The sequence below is a fragment of the Oryza sativa genome, chromosome 9 (genome assembly GCF_034140825.1).
Source record: "Oryza sativa Japonica Group chromosome 9, ASM3414082v1".
Taxonomy (NCBI): Eukaryota; Viridiplantae; Streptophyta; class Magnoliopsida; order Poales; family Poaceae; genus Oryza; species Oryza sativa.
Genome location: NC_089043.1, coordinates 17818615 through 17836234, shown reverse-complemented (window position 1 = coordinate 17836234; position 17620 = coordinate 17818615). Strand labels below are relative to the sequence as shown.

Here is a 17620-nt window from a genome sequence, read left to right as displayed (position 1 = left end):
AGAGGTGTTTGAGAGTTTTGGGTTCCTTGCGTGCGAGCTTTCTTGTGAGTTCACCCTCGAGCAAGCCGGCCGAAGTTGCGTTGACGACAGATGCTTCGGTTATATCCTGCACTTGGCACCGTGCTTGCGAGAATCGGCGCATGTATTCCCTTGTCGATTCCCCCGGCCTTTGGCAAATGCCCAAAAGGTCTTGGTGAGTTTTCGGCTCCTCATAAGTACCTCGAAAGTTAAGGACGAAAACGCTGCGCAATTGCTCCAATGAGTAAAGCTATTAACAGGCAGATTGAAGTACCAAGATCGGGCTATGCCATCGAGTGCGAGGCGAATTACCTTTGCCTTAGTGTTCTCATCGCCGTGAGCCGCCTCAATTGCGGACTCGTAGATGGACAGGAACTCTTTCAGATCCGTTTCACCCGAATACCTTGGGACTGGAGGGAACTTGAACTGGGGTGGGATGGGGTGACTTTTGATTCCCCAGCTGAGGGGCAAACCCTTTTCGCCACCTGGCTTGGTTGTAGCCCCTTGTTGGGAAGGCCAGTTCAGTTGTGGGTACGGAGGCGTGAATAGCGAAGCTACAGCTTGCACTTGAGGTTGAGCCGTAGATTGATGTCCCATGCCGAACATCACTGCCTGATTCTGCTGGTCTGTCGAAGTAGCTTGCCTCGCCGTAGCAGGGTCAAACATAGCTTGATTCCAGGCTTGGCTTTGCGGTGGGGCTGTTCCGTACCCATGGGGTACGGCCAATGCGAAAGTCATGGGTGCCTGGGCCGCTGTGCTTGGGTCGAACTATGGCGGTGGGCCTTGAGCTTGACTTAGCAAAGCGAACTGGCTGGACAGCTGTCCCGTCGAAGCACCTTGACTTGGGCCTCCCTCGGCCGTGGCCGGAGATGAATTTCTTGGTATATTGTTGTGGGGTTGATTGAGTTGTTGCAAGAAGGCTTGAAACTGCGCTTGCAAGGTCGAAGCTGCTTCCATCATAGCTTGCGGCGTCACGCCGAAAAGCGTGGTAGCAGGCTTCGGGTATTGGGCTTGAGGTGCCGCCGGGCGAACCGGTGCCGGGATCATTTGAGGCGTTGGACGCGCGGCAATGGCCGGGGCGGGCTTGGCGAAGTACACCGACGCCTGCATAGCGTATGGAGAAAGAACTTGGGGCTGAGCGTAGAACTGTTGGGTGTGAGCCTTGGCTTGTCTTGCTGCTTCGTACGCTTGTTGCTGCTCTTGCATCTGGCGAAGCGTGTCTTGGAGTTTTGTCATATTCTGACGCATGGCCTCCATGTCAGCTTCGGCTTGTGCTTCAAGGTTGGTGTTGGCTTGCGAGGTGGTGATCGCTGTTGATGTCGAAGCTGGTTGTGCGAAAACGGCGGTCGAAGGGCCCCCCGCTACTTGGGATGAAAAGATTACGTCGGCCTTCGCCGCTGCTTCCGCTTTCACCGCTTCCGCCTCAATCGAAGATGTGGGCGCCGAAGACGGGAGAGTTGGTGCCACCGGAGTTGGTACCGTTCCGGCTTCGCCCGTGGAGGCCGAAGGCTCTGCTCCCTCTTCGGCTAACATCTCGTCTTCGACGTCACCTTCCTTTCGCCTGACAACTCTCTCCTTGACGGTTTTCTTCGGTGGCATCAGTGGTTTCGCTCGGAGGTCCCCACGGTCGGCGCCAGCTGTTGTCGAATGGACAACTGCGTCACGCCGAAAGGCGTGATTCTCTCAACAGTGGTTGGAAATAAAGACAATTGTATTGCTTTGTAAAATTTTTTGGATCCCCCCATTACAAGGCCTAAGGGGGCTATTTATAGCCCTATTACAGGTTCCTTCCTTTAGGGTTTAGGTTTTACAAGGCAATTTACATGGCTACCCTTATGATAGGAACATTATTGGGGGTACACAGTGTCCTTTACATGTATGGGCCCTTATTGGGCTTAGATGGCTTGGCCCATTCATCCGGCAAATCCTCCTCGAGAGTGTAACGGCCCGCTAGGCCTCCTCGCGGTGGGGTTCGGCGCTCGGCGAAGCCCGTGTCTCCGTGCTAAGGCTTTCGCCTCACCATCTTCGCCCGCGGAGCCCTTCGACAAGGTCTTTGCCTGGCGAAGCCCGCGTTAACCCGAGCCACAGCCTTCGCCCGTACGGTTTCCTCTTCGGCCTTGGCCCTTTGCTTTCGGACTGAGCCTTATCGCCCGAGCGGGTGGTTTCGGCAGGTCTGGCCGAAGGCACTTTGTGGTATACCTCCAACAATATACATAAAAGAATATTAACACGAGAGTATTTATATTGGCATATAAAACATAAAATATATTTTTTTGAAGTTAATACGTGCAAAATGAAAAATCTTGAAATATACACACTGTTATATTAAGCAAGGAGGCTGCATAAAAAATTTCATATTTATTCAAAACTTCTAGTAAGTTCGTCAACTGTAACCTCTTGTAAGTCTTGAAGAGCATTTTAGGTATTTTTTAAAAGTATCCACCCCTAATGGTATATTGTAGAAAAAATTGACAAAGTCAGTGGCATATTATAAGGAAAGACAAAGTTGATGACAAATCATCGAACTAGACTAAACTCAGTGACATAGAATGGATTCTATGTTTTATCGCTCATCTCTTGATCTAACTGTAGTTTTCTTGTGTGTAGGTCTAGATTATTTGCATAAGGGTTGCAACCTGCCAATAATTCATGGGGATGTAAAGACAAATAACATTCTCTTGGGTCGGAATTTAAAAGCAAAAATAGCAGATTTTGGGCTTTGAAAAACCTACCATAGCGACTCCCAGACTCACATATCAGCCACTGCAGCAGGATCTATGGGCTACATTGACCCTGAGTATGAGCTTCTTTGTACGCAATTAATGCTAATTTTGTGCTGTGTTTCATATATATTAATGATTCTATTCAATTTTATCCTTAATCACTTGGTGCAATCATTGTGTTTAACAATGTGGGCCATTTTTAGGTACTACATCACCGGTAGGCTCACTGAGAGTAGTGACGTCTTTAGCTTCGGTGTTGTTTTACTAGAGGTAACTAGTGGTAAACCTCCCATAATACCTGAAAATGGCCACATTATTGAACGTGTGAGGCAGAAGATGGTCACCGGTAACATCAACTCAGTTGCCGATGCACGTCTTGGAGGTTCTTATAACATCAACTCCATGTGGAAGGTTCTAGATGCTGCCATGATGTTCACAGCAGATAGCTGCTCAAAGGCCAATGATGTCGGTCGTGGTCATGCAATTGAAGGAAAGTCTGGAATTGGAGGAAGCTCATGGGGACATGGGCGACATGGAAAATGTAGCAAGAGATAACAAGTCTTTGATGTCCATGTTCGGTCCATCGCCAAGATGAAGAATTAACCATTGATAACTAGCTTTGGGACATATAGTGGGTTCTCTGCTTCAAGTCTAAAATAAAAAAAACTGGTTTGCATAGATGATTTGTTTTGTGTTAAGACACAATAATTTATACAGTTTGTATTCGTGACAGAGCTGACAGTAAGCTGTTTGTTTCAATGTGCAACAGTAAGCTATTCGTGAGAGTAGATCAGCCAAATGCTGAGAAGGTGGTTGTTTACAACCAAAGATTATGTACTAGAATCCTCTGCCATTTTATAATTTGATCGAAATGTTCCACAGCCTCATGGATAATTCAGCACAACTGCAAAGGGCAGCACCTCATGACAGAGCTGAGGAGCATGTCAGGACTCGACCATCAAGCAAGAACGAATGATCTCGTTATTCCCGTTTCCTTTTTTTTTTTTTTGGGGGGGGGAGGGGTGGTTTCTCTAATGTGTAAAACCTATGTAGATGTCGTTATTCATACTGCTCCAACGATGCAGTTATGAAACTTACAAATCTAAAAGACATGTTTCGTTGATTTTGGTTAGGCGTAGTTGCATAACACATTGCAAAGTCAAGGTAAGAAGATCTTTACTTAGGTGGATTTCTTCCTAATTCTAATCATGTGAGATAGGATATCTCATAAATTGATTTTTCTGGACGATACCCTTTTTAGGTTGTAGACGGACCATAACTGCTTCTGCCTGCAAAAATCCCTCACACGGGGTGAGTTCAAAGCGCTGCATGCAAAATAACATTTGCATGCGGCCTCTTAAGAGATCCACATATACAAATAGACTAACCTTTTCAGGTGAGCCTCCTTAGTGGCTACATGCGAAAATCAGATTTTCACAAGCGCCTCCTTAAGAGGTCCACTTGGAAAAATCACTGCAAACTAAATATAAAAACGAAATCCACTCCACTCCTCCACCTCTCCTCTCTTATCTTCTCCCCAATCTCCCTCTCGTGAGCGCGGCTGGAGCAGCGGGAGGGTCGGCGATTGGTGGCGGGCAGGAGCGACCAACGTCGGGCTGGAGTGGTAGTGAGCTCGGCAATGTGGGATCCAGCGTGGAGGACGGTGGGAGCGGCGGTGGCGGCACACTCGTATTGGGCATCGGTGCCCTCGGCTACGGAATCTGACGCGGAGGACGGCGGGCTCGGGCGGCGGTAGCAACGCTCTCGGCTAGGGATTCAGCGCGGACGACGGTGGGAGCGGCGGCGGTGCCCTCGGATTGCATGGTGGTGCCCTCGGTTGCAGGATGTGGAGCTCGGCCGCGGGATTTGATACAAAGGACGGCGGGAGCAACGGTGATGGTATCGGGTGACGACGGCGGTGTCCTCGGCTGTGGGGTCTGGCCGGAGTGACAAGCTCGATGGCGAAGGATCTAGCCACGCCGTCCTCGAGAGGGGCGGATCCACCACCCTCATCCACGAAAGGGGTGACCACGACATTGGGTAGCGACAGTGGATCTGACGGCGCCACCCTTGGGATGGGCGGATCAGCCACCCCTGGCCCCGAGAGGGTGTCGACTGCAGTGGGTGGAGTTTGAGGGTAGCGGATCCATCCCCCCTCCCCCCAGCGCGGGTTGATGGGCCTTCTTTATGGCACTAAAAGAGATCTTATGATAGATGACGCTTCATTTACGTTATAAACATTGAATTTTTTGTCATGTTTCATAATATGTGACGCTCGCGTGACGAAAATTCATTCGTCACCTATCATGCGTCTCTAATGGCGTTCTATGACGAAACCTTATTTTTTCATTAATCTAGTGACGATCCTTCTGTCATCGTAACTTTGTGATGCTCATATTCGTCATTATCTAGCTAAAAAACGTCATAAAATATCTGATGGCCCATTAAAATCAATGTATTGAGCACTCTGTTTATGGGCTTTAGCCCAATGGCTAGCCCGACTAGATTTTAGCCTGGCCCATCTATGATGTAGCATATTTTCAGCCCAATTCTATTATATCCATTTGCTTTAATATCAAATAATAAATGGGCCAAGTCCATTGCAAAAGCCCATATAGGCCCAAACATTATACCACACTATTTTCAGCCCGTCATATTATATTCATTATATTAGTATCAAATAACAAGTGGGCTAAGCCCATATAGGCCCAACAATCAAACATAATAACAACCCATATAGGCCCAACAATCAAACATAATAACAACCCATATAGCACAAAGGTTTCAGCCCAATTAGCATCCAACACAACCCGACAAACATCCAATACAACACAAAATTTACAACACAGCAAATCAGCAAATCAACTGGTTGGCCACTCGTGGGAAGTGTTTGAACTGTGGCAGGGATAGGAAGTGCTTGAACTGCGGCAGGGACAGGGACAAGAAGTGCTTGAACTGCGGCAGGGCCGGCCTCAGCTTGCTCAGGAACCCCTATATCAAATACACAAAGTGCAACAGATTAGGCACCGATTGACTCATTACATGATAAAATTGTGCACAGCTCAGAACGCGCTATAATGTACGGCTCCATTATCCATTTGCAAACAAGCCTAAATAGAAGAATAGGCATTGAAAAATACCTCAAGTAATGAAGTTTCAGCAATAAATCACATATATGAATCAGGGAGGATAGATATACATAGAATCTGGAAAAAGGAGAGCAAGGATTGATTAGGGACTGCGGAGGATTGAATCAGGAGGAATGTCACTTGCTTCTACTTACCATGCTGCTGCTGCTGCTTGCCTTCCGCCTGCTGCATCGCGCCTGCTGCCTGCTGCCTCGCCACTTGCCACGCGCATGTCCCTGCCGCGTAGCCGTGCTGCCGGACACCAGCGCTGGATATGAGAAACACATAAGATTGTTGACAAACAACATACTATATTCAACCATGAAACTACTTTTGAGGTGCTCATAATCCCAGGCGCCCAGCAAACAAACCTAATATTGCATCTTCGATATATTTACAGGATTTGAGCCTTATGAGCTTCTTATTAGATAGAGCTATGGGCTTTGAGCCCAAAAGAGCTTCTGAGAGCTCATGAGCTAGCTAGATCTTGGCTTGTTAAGAAGACACCGACTCGTTTAATTAATTTTACGAGTCGAGTTGAGCCCATAATAAGAAGATGAGAACAAGCTTAGCTTTTACAGTAAGTTTGTAACTGTTAATTGGCATGTTCTTGTCAAAAAAGTTTTTTAAGTGGCCATGTTTAGTAACAGGACTAATCCAGAATGCATATACCTGTAAATATTATTCAGTAAGTAAGTTTTTTCAAGGCAATCATCAGTATGTAAGCTTATTTTTTCTTGGGATGTATGATAAAAGTGGTTATGAAGAACTTTGGAACATAAAGGGGGTAAAGAAAGTTGTGCAGACTCGTATGAAAAAAAAGACAGATTTTTCAAAGAACCTTTTCTCTGAAGCATACTTTGTTGGTCTTCATCTCCATGCTCAGTTACTTGAGCAACCTACTAACCTCGTCAGCATGCAGAGATCCAGAGTTTAGATGAGCCAAGAAATCTGCACAAGAAAAAGGTATCACAATCTTCTTTCATCTGCATGAGAAATAATGCCAAGAGAACTTCCCAGTTTGATCAGTTTGGGAGAACTAATGCAGTTGCCCTCCCTCTGAAGAAAGGTACTCCTATATCTGAACAAATAGGATTTTTAATAGATTTATCCTTGCGATATGCCCTTGATGTGTTTAAACATCTGAATAAATTTTGCTCCATGCATCTGAAATTCTAAATGTCTGATGCTGCAATGTCGTGCTAATTGATGTTGGTACTACTACATTACAGGTTACAAATTACAAGTCTTTGCACTTCTCATTTTTTAAAAAAGAAAAAAAGATAGGAAAAAGAACAGACCTAGACAGGCTGCTGCAAGAGAGGACATGGTGAAGCAGCAGCAGTAATCAGCCGCCGCCGGTGCCGGTGACGCCGAGGTCTGGCTTGCCGTCGTCCTCGCTGCTTGTATGAGGCCAGCTCCAAGAACCCCCGCTGCTTGCTCCTGTAAAGCAGCCTGCGCAGCACCCACCCGAACACAACACGCCCCAGCCATCAACAACCGCCGCCGACGACGAAGTATCAGGGGGAAAGAAACAAGTAGAGAAAAACGGGATGGGCGCACCTGTTGATGAGGCGACGGCGGCTCTCGTCGGAGGAGAGGTCGATGGTGGTGGTGGAGGCGCTGTTCTGCTGGGTGGTGGTGCTGGTGGTGGTGGTGAAACCGAAGAGGACGCGGTGGGGGGGGAGGGAGTCTTGACGAATCCGGTGGCAGTGCGGGAAGAGGAGGAGGAGAGGCGCTGGTCGGGGTCGCTCCACCACGGCACCTGGTCGAGCGTCACGGCCGGCTCCACCCGGCCCACGCCCGGCGCCGCCGCCACCGAGGAGGCCGAGGCCGACGCGGCCGTCAGCGAGCGCTGGATCAGAGCCGCGAGCGCGAGGGTTTGGGGAAAGGAGGAACGAGATCTGGACTCAGATTTGGAATCGTGGCTGAGGGAAGTAGCAATTTTGATGCGATTTTACCAGAATAACCCTGGTATTTGGAAACTTATTATACAAGTTACTTGGATAAAATGGTCATTTAACCTGAAAATTTTAAAATACTAAAAATTCGAATCGAATTTTATCATACTAAATGAACTTATGTGAAAAAATTGTCAAAAACAAAGTTGTATAACTTATTGAGATCTACCAATTTTATTTTGGTTATTTCTCCGTATGAGTTTGATTGACCAATATAAAATTCGGATTTTAAAATATAAGAAATTCAAATATTTTTTTTTCAGGTAGTTAATGATTTTAACTGAAAAAGTCATCAACAACAAAGTTGTATAACTTATTAAGATATACAACTTTTGTTTTGGTCATTTTGCTATATGACTTTGTTTCAATAAATTAAATTTGAATTTTAAATTATAACAACATCAAACAACATTTTCAAATAATAAATGATTTCAACTGAAAAAGTCATCAACAACAAAATTGTATAGCTCATCAATATCTGCAACTTTTGTTTTGGTCATTTTGCTATATGACTTTGTTTCAATATATTTGAATTTGAATTTCAAATTATGACAACTTCAAACAACATTTTCAAATATTAGATGATTTTAACTGAAAAAGTCATCAGTAACAAAGTTATATAACTTTTATTTTGGTCATTTCTTAATCCAGCAAACTGATAGTAATATTATTCACAAATTTTACACATCTCTTATGTGGTTTTATAAACTATAAGAGAGATGTAATTTTCGTGAACAATGTTACTATCACTTTATCGGATAAAGAAATGATCAAAATATAAGTTATAGATATTGATGAGTTATACAACTTTGTTGTTGACAACATTTTAAGTTGAAATCATCTAGTACTTGAAAATGTTGTTTGAAGTTGTCATAATTTGAAATTCAAATTCAAATTATTGAAACAAAGTCAAATAGCAAAATGATCAAAACAAAAGTTGTAGATATTGATAAGTTATACAACTTTGTTGTTGATGACATTTTCAGTTGAACTCATTTAGTATTTGAAAATATTGTTTGAAGTTGTTATAATTTGAAATTCAAATTTTATATAGGTCAATCAAACCCAAATGGAGAAATAACCAAAATAAAATTGGTAGATCTTAATAAGTTATACAACCTTGTTTTTGACAACTTTTTCACATAAGTTCATTTAGTATGATAAAATTCGATTTGAAATTTTAATAGTTTGAAATTAATTGAGAGGAGAGAGCCAAAATGAACTTCTGGTTGGAGGGAGGAGGGGAAGGGGCAGCTTGGCTGCTGGGCCGGCAAGTTGAGTGGCGCGGCCCATGGAGGAGTAGAGGAGGCCTTCACGGCTCGGGCCGAGGTGGGCCGAGGGAGAAAGGAGGGAGAGGGAAAAAGGCCGAGCGGGCTGGCGGGGATTTGAATAAGACTTTGGGACGGATTCGGCCCAAATGACAAAGGAGGGTTTGTTTTTAGTTTTTATTTTTAATAAACTCTATTAATTGTTTTTTTCTTAATAAATATTTCGGTGCTCTGAAAATTCAAGTAAACATCCAGGACATATTTTAGACCGATGAGAATTTATGAAAAATACTTTGTGCCACATTCAAATTTTTTCTTGCACGTATTTTAGTGTTTGCCATTTTCTTTTAGGATTTTACTTAATTATATTATTCATTTTAGAGAATAATTTTTAATTTGGGTGAATTTATCCGGATGTGACAATTATTTTAGGGCGTTACAAAGGGCAGTTCAAGCATTCATCATTTTAAAAAGAAAAAAACTTATGATAAACCAGCATTGTTAGGAACTTGTGACGTTTGTTGGTAGGTCTCTTATGACAAAATAATATTCGTCACAATGCACCATTAGACTAGTTTATGACGATCTGTATTTGATCTTAGTGACGACCACCCTATTTTTGTCACTAACCAGCACCACCCCCTATCAAACGTCATAAAACGAAATGGCATAGTGACGAAAAGCACCGTCGTCACGAGGAATTCGTCATAGAAGATCATATTTCTTGTAGTGTGGATGGGCAATAAAATTTACTTTCAATTCTGACAAAGCTACGTAGCAAGGTAGTACATGGTCAGGACTATACTAGCCAATTTTTGCGTGAGCTGCTTAGGTTTGTGAACTTCTTCCCCTTCATGCTTATTATTCTCTTTATATTTGAGGAATATCTAGACGGTACCTTGATGCTCTCAGGCATTCAAACATACTTTCCTTCTCTTCCTTGCTCAGGGTGTAGCTAGCTGGACTCAAGTAATGGCTTCCTTTCTTCTTCGGTTCCGAATGATGGCCCTCGCGTTGTTCCTTATGCTTGAGATCATTATGTGCTTCAAATGTATCTTTCGACTTCCTATATACACCTGAAGCCCAGCAGGTTGACGCAAAGGTTCTTAGTGAGGTGCATCACATCGATTGCGTGATGGGCGTCCAAGAGTTCCCAATAGGGTAACTCTCAAAAAATAGACTTCTTCCACATCGCCGTGTGACTATCTTCGCTCTCTATAGGTTGGCTGCCAAGTCCCTTTCCAAATACTACTTTCAGATCTTTCACCATAGCAAACACGACTTTTCCATTGCGATGTTTAGGCTTAGTACGATGGTCTGCCTTCTATTCGAAGTGCCTGCCTTTCTTCCGTATAGAGTGGCTTGCAAAAAGGAATCGACAATGGCCCATGTACATAACTTTCCTACAATGTTTTAGATATGTACTTTTAGTTTCATCCATGCAGTGGGTGTGTTAACAATGGAATTTTGCATTAGATTCAGAAAAGAAGGAACAAGATCAAAGTGGATTTGATGAAGGAGCAAGTTGTATTTGAGGTCTGACTCAACATCTACTGGGCATCGTATCGGCTGGAGACAGAATAAAAGTTTGGCTTAGCCGATATGGCAAGTGGTCGATAGGATATAAATTGGGCACGGTTTGGGGCTAGATTGGAATAACCGTCATTGCCAATTAGAGATAGGATATTTATGTCAATTTGTTAGAGATTTGGTAAGAGACCACCATATGGTCTTGTTTGTATCTTATCTTTAGGAAAGTTTGAGTCGTGTCTATCATGGACTAAGTTTGTACTTGGGGTATAAATATGAACCCCAAACCATTTTAATAAGGGAAACAATCCAATACAACTTCGGCGCATCATCATCCTTTTTTGTTCTACTTTTCGTCAAGTTCTCTTGACAAGAGGTAACTCGTCTCGATGGCTTGCGCTATCGGGGTTACTATGTCGTTTTAGATGTTTTAGTCCTTTTATCATAACCATCTGCTATCATATGTCTTAGTTAATCTAGTCTTAGTATCTTAATTGAACTCTATCGGCTGGTACTCGTTTTAGGGTTCTTGCTGGTATTGGCTAAATCGTTTTACTATATTAGATTAACTAAGGCATTGTCACACCCGAAGTTTTTCCCCCTTTCCCTTAGTTTCTAAATCATTGCTAAATCGTCTATAGAAAAAACTCTGTTAACCAGGAGGAAACCTTAAATAACAATGTGTTTAATAATCAAAATTGTCGGGGAGAATTTTTTTTCGAATTCTCTTTGCTTGAAATCACTAACAGGATGTTCAGTGAAATATTCAGAGTAGAGGAAGTACTAATGTTAATTTAAAATGTCAGGAGTTGAATTAATAATTCCTTCCCCTCTCTCCTTTGGTCGTGAACCGCCCCCGGTTCACTCTCCCTGTTCGTGGTACGCTGTATCCGCCAATCCCGTTGCTGCCGCGGTTTCGTTTTGTATAACGAGCCGAGTCCTATTCTTTCTCGGGTCCCGTTCCCTTTTCCTTTCCCGAAACGGCAAAGCATCTATTTATTTTTCCTTTCCCTTTTTGGTACCCTATTCTATTAGGTTTTTCCCCTTCTCCCTCTCCCCTAGCCGCCGCACACCACCTCCTACTCCCCATGTCATGCGCGCCACCTCCTCTCTCCCAATCCGACTCCCCTTCTCTCTCCTTTGCCGAGTAAATTAAGGCCCACCTAATCCATCTTAATTCCCCCTATATAATTATTCATACCCCTCTATTTTTCCTATTTTTCCCTCGGTTGTGAAACCCTAGCTGACCCTAGTCGCCGCTGCCGCCTTGTTGCCGCGCCGCTGCTAGCTGTCGCCGGTGAGCTCCCATTCGATTCCCTCGGCATGGTTGTTTCCGTAGTTTCCGCTTGATCCGTCTAACCTAATTAATCTTGCTTTGATCTAGCGTCGCCGTCTCTCCGTGTGTTGCCGCCGGACCGTCGTCACTGTCTCCTCCTCTCCGATCATCTTGGTTTGGTGAGGCTCCTAACCGTGATCTCCTGGTTTAGGTTTTAATTTTCTTAGCGTTGTTATTGTAACCCTAATCATGTCGCTCCCAAGCCTTGCCACCGCCTAGCGTCGCTGCTGCCGCAGCCGTGCGCCGCCAGCCATGCCGCCACTGCCGGGTGCCGTGCGTCGCCGTTGCCGTGTGCCGCCCTACCGCGCCAGCCGCCGCTGCTGCCGCCCGCTGCCGAGTGCTGCAGCCGAGCGCCGCCGCCGCTGTCCTGCGTCGCCGTCGCTGCCTTGTCGCGTCCCAAAACGACTCTAAAATACATCCTCGAAATTATGCCTAGAATAATTAAAATCCGTGTGAAAGCCTCCAACAATTAAAATGTGCAAAGTTAAAAGTCAAATAAGGCTTGGAGGATTTTTGTATATTTCCTAAAAGCCTAAAATGCGTAAATAAATTTTAGTGGAATTTTCAGAGCACAAATAATAATTATTAAGAAATAAACAAAGTTAAAATGATTTTATAAAAAGAAAAGCTCTAAAAAGTCCTTTTCCCCCCTTCCCCTCTTGGGCCGGCTCGGCCCAGTTCCCTCCCCCTCTCTCCTCCTCCCCGCGGCCCACCCGGCCTCCTCCCCGCGCGCGCGCCGCTGACGGGCGGGCCCGCCCGCCACCCTCGCTGACGGGTGGGGCCCACCCGTCATCCCCTTCCTCCCGCCGCTCCCGCCGCTCGCCCGTGCCCTAGCGCCGCCGCCGCCGCGAATCTCGCCGCCTCCCGCCGTCCCCGCGCGCAATAAAGAGGGGGGAAATATTCCCCACGATTCCCTCTCTCTTTCCCCCCGTTTTTCCCTCTCTCTCTCCCTCGGATTCGCTTGGATTCACTCCCGCAAACCTCGCCGGCGCCATCAATGGCGGCCGGATCCTCCGCGCCGGTTTCCATCTCCTCCGGCCGCCTTCCCTCACTCCCAACCCTATTTAAACCACCCCCGTGCCCTCCTCCACCGTTTCCGCCACTCGCCGCCTCTCCTCCCCATCGGAATCGAGCCCGCGCCGTCGCACCCTCTCTCCGCCGTCGCCGCCGAGCTCCGGTCAGCCGCCGTCGTCGCTCCGGACCGTCTCCCGCCCCGACGCCGCCTCCTTCGGCTTCGCCGCGTCCCCGCCGACCTCGGCCACCCCTCCGCTTCGCTCGCCGACCGCCGGAACGTCGTCGACCCCGTCGACCCGACCCGCGCCGTTGCCTTCCTCCGCTCCGGCCGCCGTTTTCGTCGTCGCCGTCAACTCGGGGTGAGCCGTGGACCGCCGTTCGTTTTCCCCTTTCCCTCCCCTCCCTCGGCCGCTGCTCCGCCGTGCCGGTGGTCGCCGGCGGCGACCATCGGGGCGAGGGCGCCGCCTCCCGCCGGTCGCGCCGCAATGGCCGCCCCTCCCCCGGGCGCACCGAGCGGCTGCCACGTGGGGCCCGGCCGTCAGCCGCCCGCGCCCTCGGGTGCGGCTGACGCCTGGGGCCCACGGCGCCGGTCGGCGTGATCCGCGTGCGCCCGGTCCACCGTGGACCGTGAGGCTGCCGCGTGGGCCCCACTCCCGTGGACCCGGTCCGCGCGCCCTCTCCCCTCGGCTGACGCAATAAATCCGATTTTAAATTAAAATTTAAATGAAGAAATTCGCAAATATTCATTTAAAGAGCATATAAACTTCAAATGGCTATAACTTGGCCATTTGAACTCGGAATTGGACCGTTCAAGTCTCTAATTTTTCCTTAAGAAGTCAAGAACCCATTTTTGTGATTTGTTTCTGCTTGTTATATGGAGTTTATTAGAGTAAAAGCCTTTTCTTTTCCGTTGGTCGTGTAGACGCTGCAGCTTCGGAGGATCCGCTCTTCGTGGAAGTTGAAGCCGGCGTTTGGGAAAGCGAGCAAGGCAAGACACATCATCCTTGAACATATTGAATCCCAATTTATGAAATTATTTTGATTTAAATTATTGCATTATCGCTTTATTTAAATTCCCGCGTTATCACTGTTTTATTTAGCCATGCCTATTTACCTTTGTTATGACCTTATTATTATTGTTATTGTTATTATTACCTTGTTCACCCTAGAATAAACAAAACCCCCAACTAGTGGACACTCTACTTGTGGTATCACTAGTATGATTTTAGGTAGATGCTTCGCTAATTAATTAGGTAACATTAGGTGGTTTTAAAACTCTAGACTGTGGTAATATTCATATCACTTGGACACTGGAATTGTTGGATTATTGTGGAATTGGATTCACCCCGCCCCCTCTATTCAAAACTCTCAAAATGGTTTTAGGCTGGGCTCGGGGTGCATGGTTTTGATAGTCGCACCTCGGCCATATAAGGACCGGTCTTCGGGCCTCTATTGCAAAGCACCACCGTACTTCCACATGTCTAATGGGTAAGGCTTAGTTTGTGGCTCAGTCTGGTTATAAACAAAAGTACACGGATGGAGATGGACGAAGTCGGGGGATTCGATGGACATCTCTAGGACAAATGAAGGCTACACGAGCTGCGGCCCGGTAGTCGAGATGTCATGGCACAGGGTTGGTGCCCTGCTGCTAGGGGCTCAGTCCTGCCTACCTGTCCCGGGGGTTCCGGCCGTAGGTGGGATTGGGTCGGTACTCTTGTCTATGGCTAGGATGGGTTGGGAACTATGTCACGTCTTCCGTCTATATACCGTGGTGGTATGTGGCACGTGGGTATACGTGAGGAAGATGTGTCTTGTGGGTAAAGATGTACACCTCTGATCAGAGTATAACCTATTCGAATAGCCGCGCCCTCGGTTATGGGCAAGCCGAGCAATGTACCCAAGTTAGTGTTTTAATTCTTAAAACCTGCTTAACAACTAAAATGTGGAATGGTTGGCCTGGGTTGGCTTGGGACGAGCTGGGACCCAGGGTCGGGTTGCCAGTTCGGTCTGAATCATCGTAGGCCTTGGGTTAAGACAGGTTCGTGTGGGTTCACGGCCTTGTTTAATAATATGGTACGGCTCTAGGATCGTGTTTACAACATAGTTTTGAGCAACTAAGTGTCTTTTAATGCTATTTACTGCAACTCCTAACCCCTATATTATAATTCCATTGTACTCCTTTGCAATTACGCTGCACTTGTGGGTGTGTCTTGTTGAGTACGGTGGTTGTACTCAGTCTTGCTCAATTTTTCCCAAACCCAGAAGAGGAGCCCCTGGAAGATGAAGGCTTTGGTGTCTAGCTCGTGCCTGCCGTCAAGTGCCTGTGGTCGTCGCCCTAGTCTTCCGCTGTTCTCCGTTGTCTTTGAGTGTGCTGGGCCGTCGCTGCCCATGTAATAATTAACTATTTACGCTTCCGCTTGTTAAACTCTGAATTGTATCAACTTTTGGTGTACCTTGCCTCCTGGGACAAGGAATAATACACGCACGTAAGGAACGCCCATTGGGTTATTTCCGGTCGTGACATGCCTAGCCACTGTTTGTCGCTCGGTAGTTGAGTTGCCTAGCTGCAGTCGTAAACCCGAGTCTCTACCGGCCTATTGTTTGCCGTACCGGGCCATTGCCGCAAACCAAGTTAAGTCTACTGGTCATGTCGCAGCCATTCGCTAGCCGCTAATCGTTCGTTCGCACGAAGTATAGTCCAAAGCCTCGTTCGTTCGGTCATCCCGAGTCGTTCTTTAGTAATAGAGTCATTCTAAGCCACCGGTTCCGTTCGTTGGTTTGGTTGACCGTTTGAGTGGTCCCATGTCACGGTGGGTTGACTCGTTGAGTTGATAACCCATGGGGCTTGATTACTGTTGTTATATTTCCATTGATCTATTTCGCCTTTGGGCATTAATATGTAATAATTAATAAGGTTTTTCGGTTAATAGTAATTACACAGCTCATATTCTAAAATTCATATCTAAATTATCCAAGCTCCGTTTTAACCCATTCAAGTTGTAGTGAATTCTTTAAAAAGTATAGAATCCATTAAAATTGGTTTCTTTTGCTGTTTCAATAGACTTATTGGATGTATATTATTGTATGCTTTGTTTGTCATTTAGATTCTGGCAGTTCCGATGCTCCAGTTTATTTCGAAGTGGTTGCCGAGGTTCCGTCAGCTCAAGAGCAAGGCAAGTCATACATACAACATTGATCATGTTGAACCTATTTTATAAAATCCCCTGATTTCTATTAAATCGCATTGTGTTTAGAATGTCATGTGTGATGGATACCTATCGTACGCAGCCTGTTGATACCTTATGCCATTGATAGCTTGGGATATAATTGATTAGATGATTGGTTTAGGGATGCTTAGACCAATTAGCTCACAATGGGATTCATTATAATTTAGTCCTTAATTATATGATGATGTACCACCATGGTTATGGTTTAATTAAACTAAAATATGCTTTAATGGTGGGTTGTGGGTGTATGGTTTTGGAAAGTCGTGCCCATGACAATTATGGACCGGTTCTCGGGAATCCCTGGAAGATATAATCGTACTTACCACAGGCCAGCGTGGGCTCCAGGCTAAATCTAGAGTACAACTTAACCTAGCTGACATACCATGGCAAGGGTAGAGGCGATGGTGCAGTTTGGACTTGGCTCTAGTCTCTGCTGTTTTCGGATTTACCTAGGCACGAGAGGGGACTGCCGGGCTTTTCTAAAAAGGAGGGGGTGAAACCTAAGGTGGTTATGTTCGGTTAGGGAGGGTTATATGAAGGGTTTTGTCACGATGTCCCCCGTTGCAGTATCACGGTGGTACTTCGGGGCATGGTAACATGTGTGGAATCGTGTCTTCTGGGTAAAGTTGTACACCTCTGATCAGAGTTAAAACTATTCGAATAGCCGTGCCCGCAGTTATTGGGCGGTCAACCAGCTCACCATGAGTAGTCTCATCTTTAAATAATATGACTTAATGAACTGGTGTAGTTCAGGTGGTTTGGTTGGGCCTGTTGCAACGTGGTTTAGTGTTGGGTAGTGATATTTAATATTGCTTAATTACAATTATTGTTTTACTGTATTCAAATTATGGTTTATAAATGCTGCTTTTATTGCAAATATCATATAACCATTCCTTTGTGAATATCTTGCATCATACCTTCCCGTTGGTGTGACTTGTTGAGTACGGTGGTTGGTACTCAGTCTTGCTTTATTTTTTCCAACCCCAGAGGCAGAGAGTGGCTGAGATGGTGAGTTCTATGAGGATTGAGCTTGTTCCGGACGTTGAGGATGCCTGTGGTTTACGGAAGATGCTACGCTTTTTGTCGTGAAGATTAAGTTTAGGTTATTTTTTTATTTCTGTTGTGTATCAACTTGTCGTTTGTGTACCCTGGCTGGTCCTAGACAGAGATTATAATAAACATTCTGCTTGAAATTCGGGTAGTGAATTTCTGAGCGTGACATGTAGCTATCATCTTGAAAAGTAATTAATTCCTTAATTGTTTAGACTTTAGGTTTCTTTACCTACTTTGAGATGCATCATCCCTAGTCTTGTCTAGAACCCTAGAAACTAACCTGAAATTAATTATAATTAGAGATAGTATCAGAGTCTTACCTAATATACATGCTACTTTTACATGTTTTATGTGTATTTGCC

General features: G+C 45.7%; 1 long non-coding RNA gene and 1 pseudogene across 4 annotated transcripts; one reads left to right on the top strand and one right to left on the bottom strand.

Moving 5' to 3' along the window:
- LOC107278511 (receptor-like protein kinase At3g21340) overlaps positions 1–3336 on the top strand; it is a 45521-nt pseudogene extending 42185 nt beyond the window's left edge.
- Positions 3337–5478: 2142 nt separating this feature from the next.
- Positions 5479–7775, bottom strand: LOC4346959 (uncharacterized). 4 transcript variants are annotated; one of them, XR_010735014.1, is made up of 5 exons: positions 7433–7775; positions 7171–7324; positions 6711–6820; positions 6025–6121; positions 5479–5732 (listed from the first exon to the last, which is right to left on the bottom strand). It is a non-coding gene; the product is annotated as an uncharacterized lncRNA (long non-coding RNA). The 4 variants fall into 4 exon arrangements; XR_010735013.1 differs by having other exon boundaries at positions 6025–6137; positions 6729–6820; XR_010735016.1 differs by lacking the exon at positions 5479–5732 and adding an exon at positions 5903–5947.
- Between the last annotated feature and the right edge of the window lie 9845 nt (positions 7776–17620).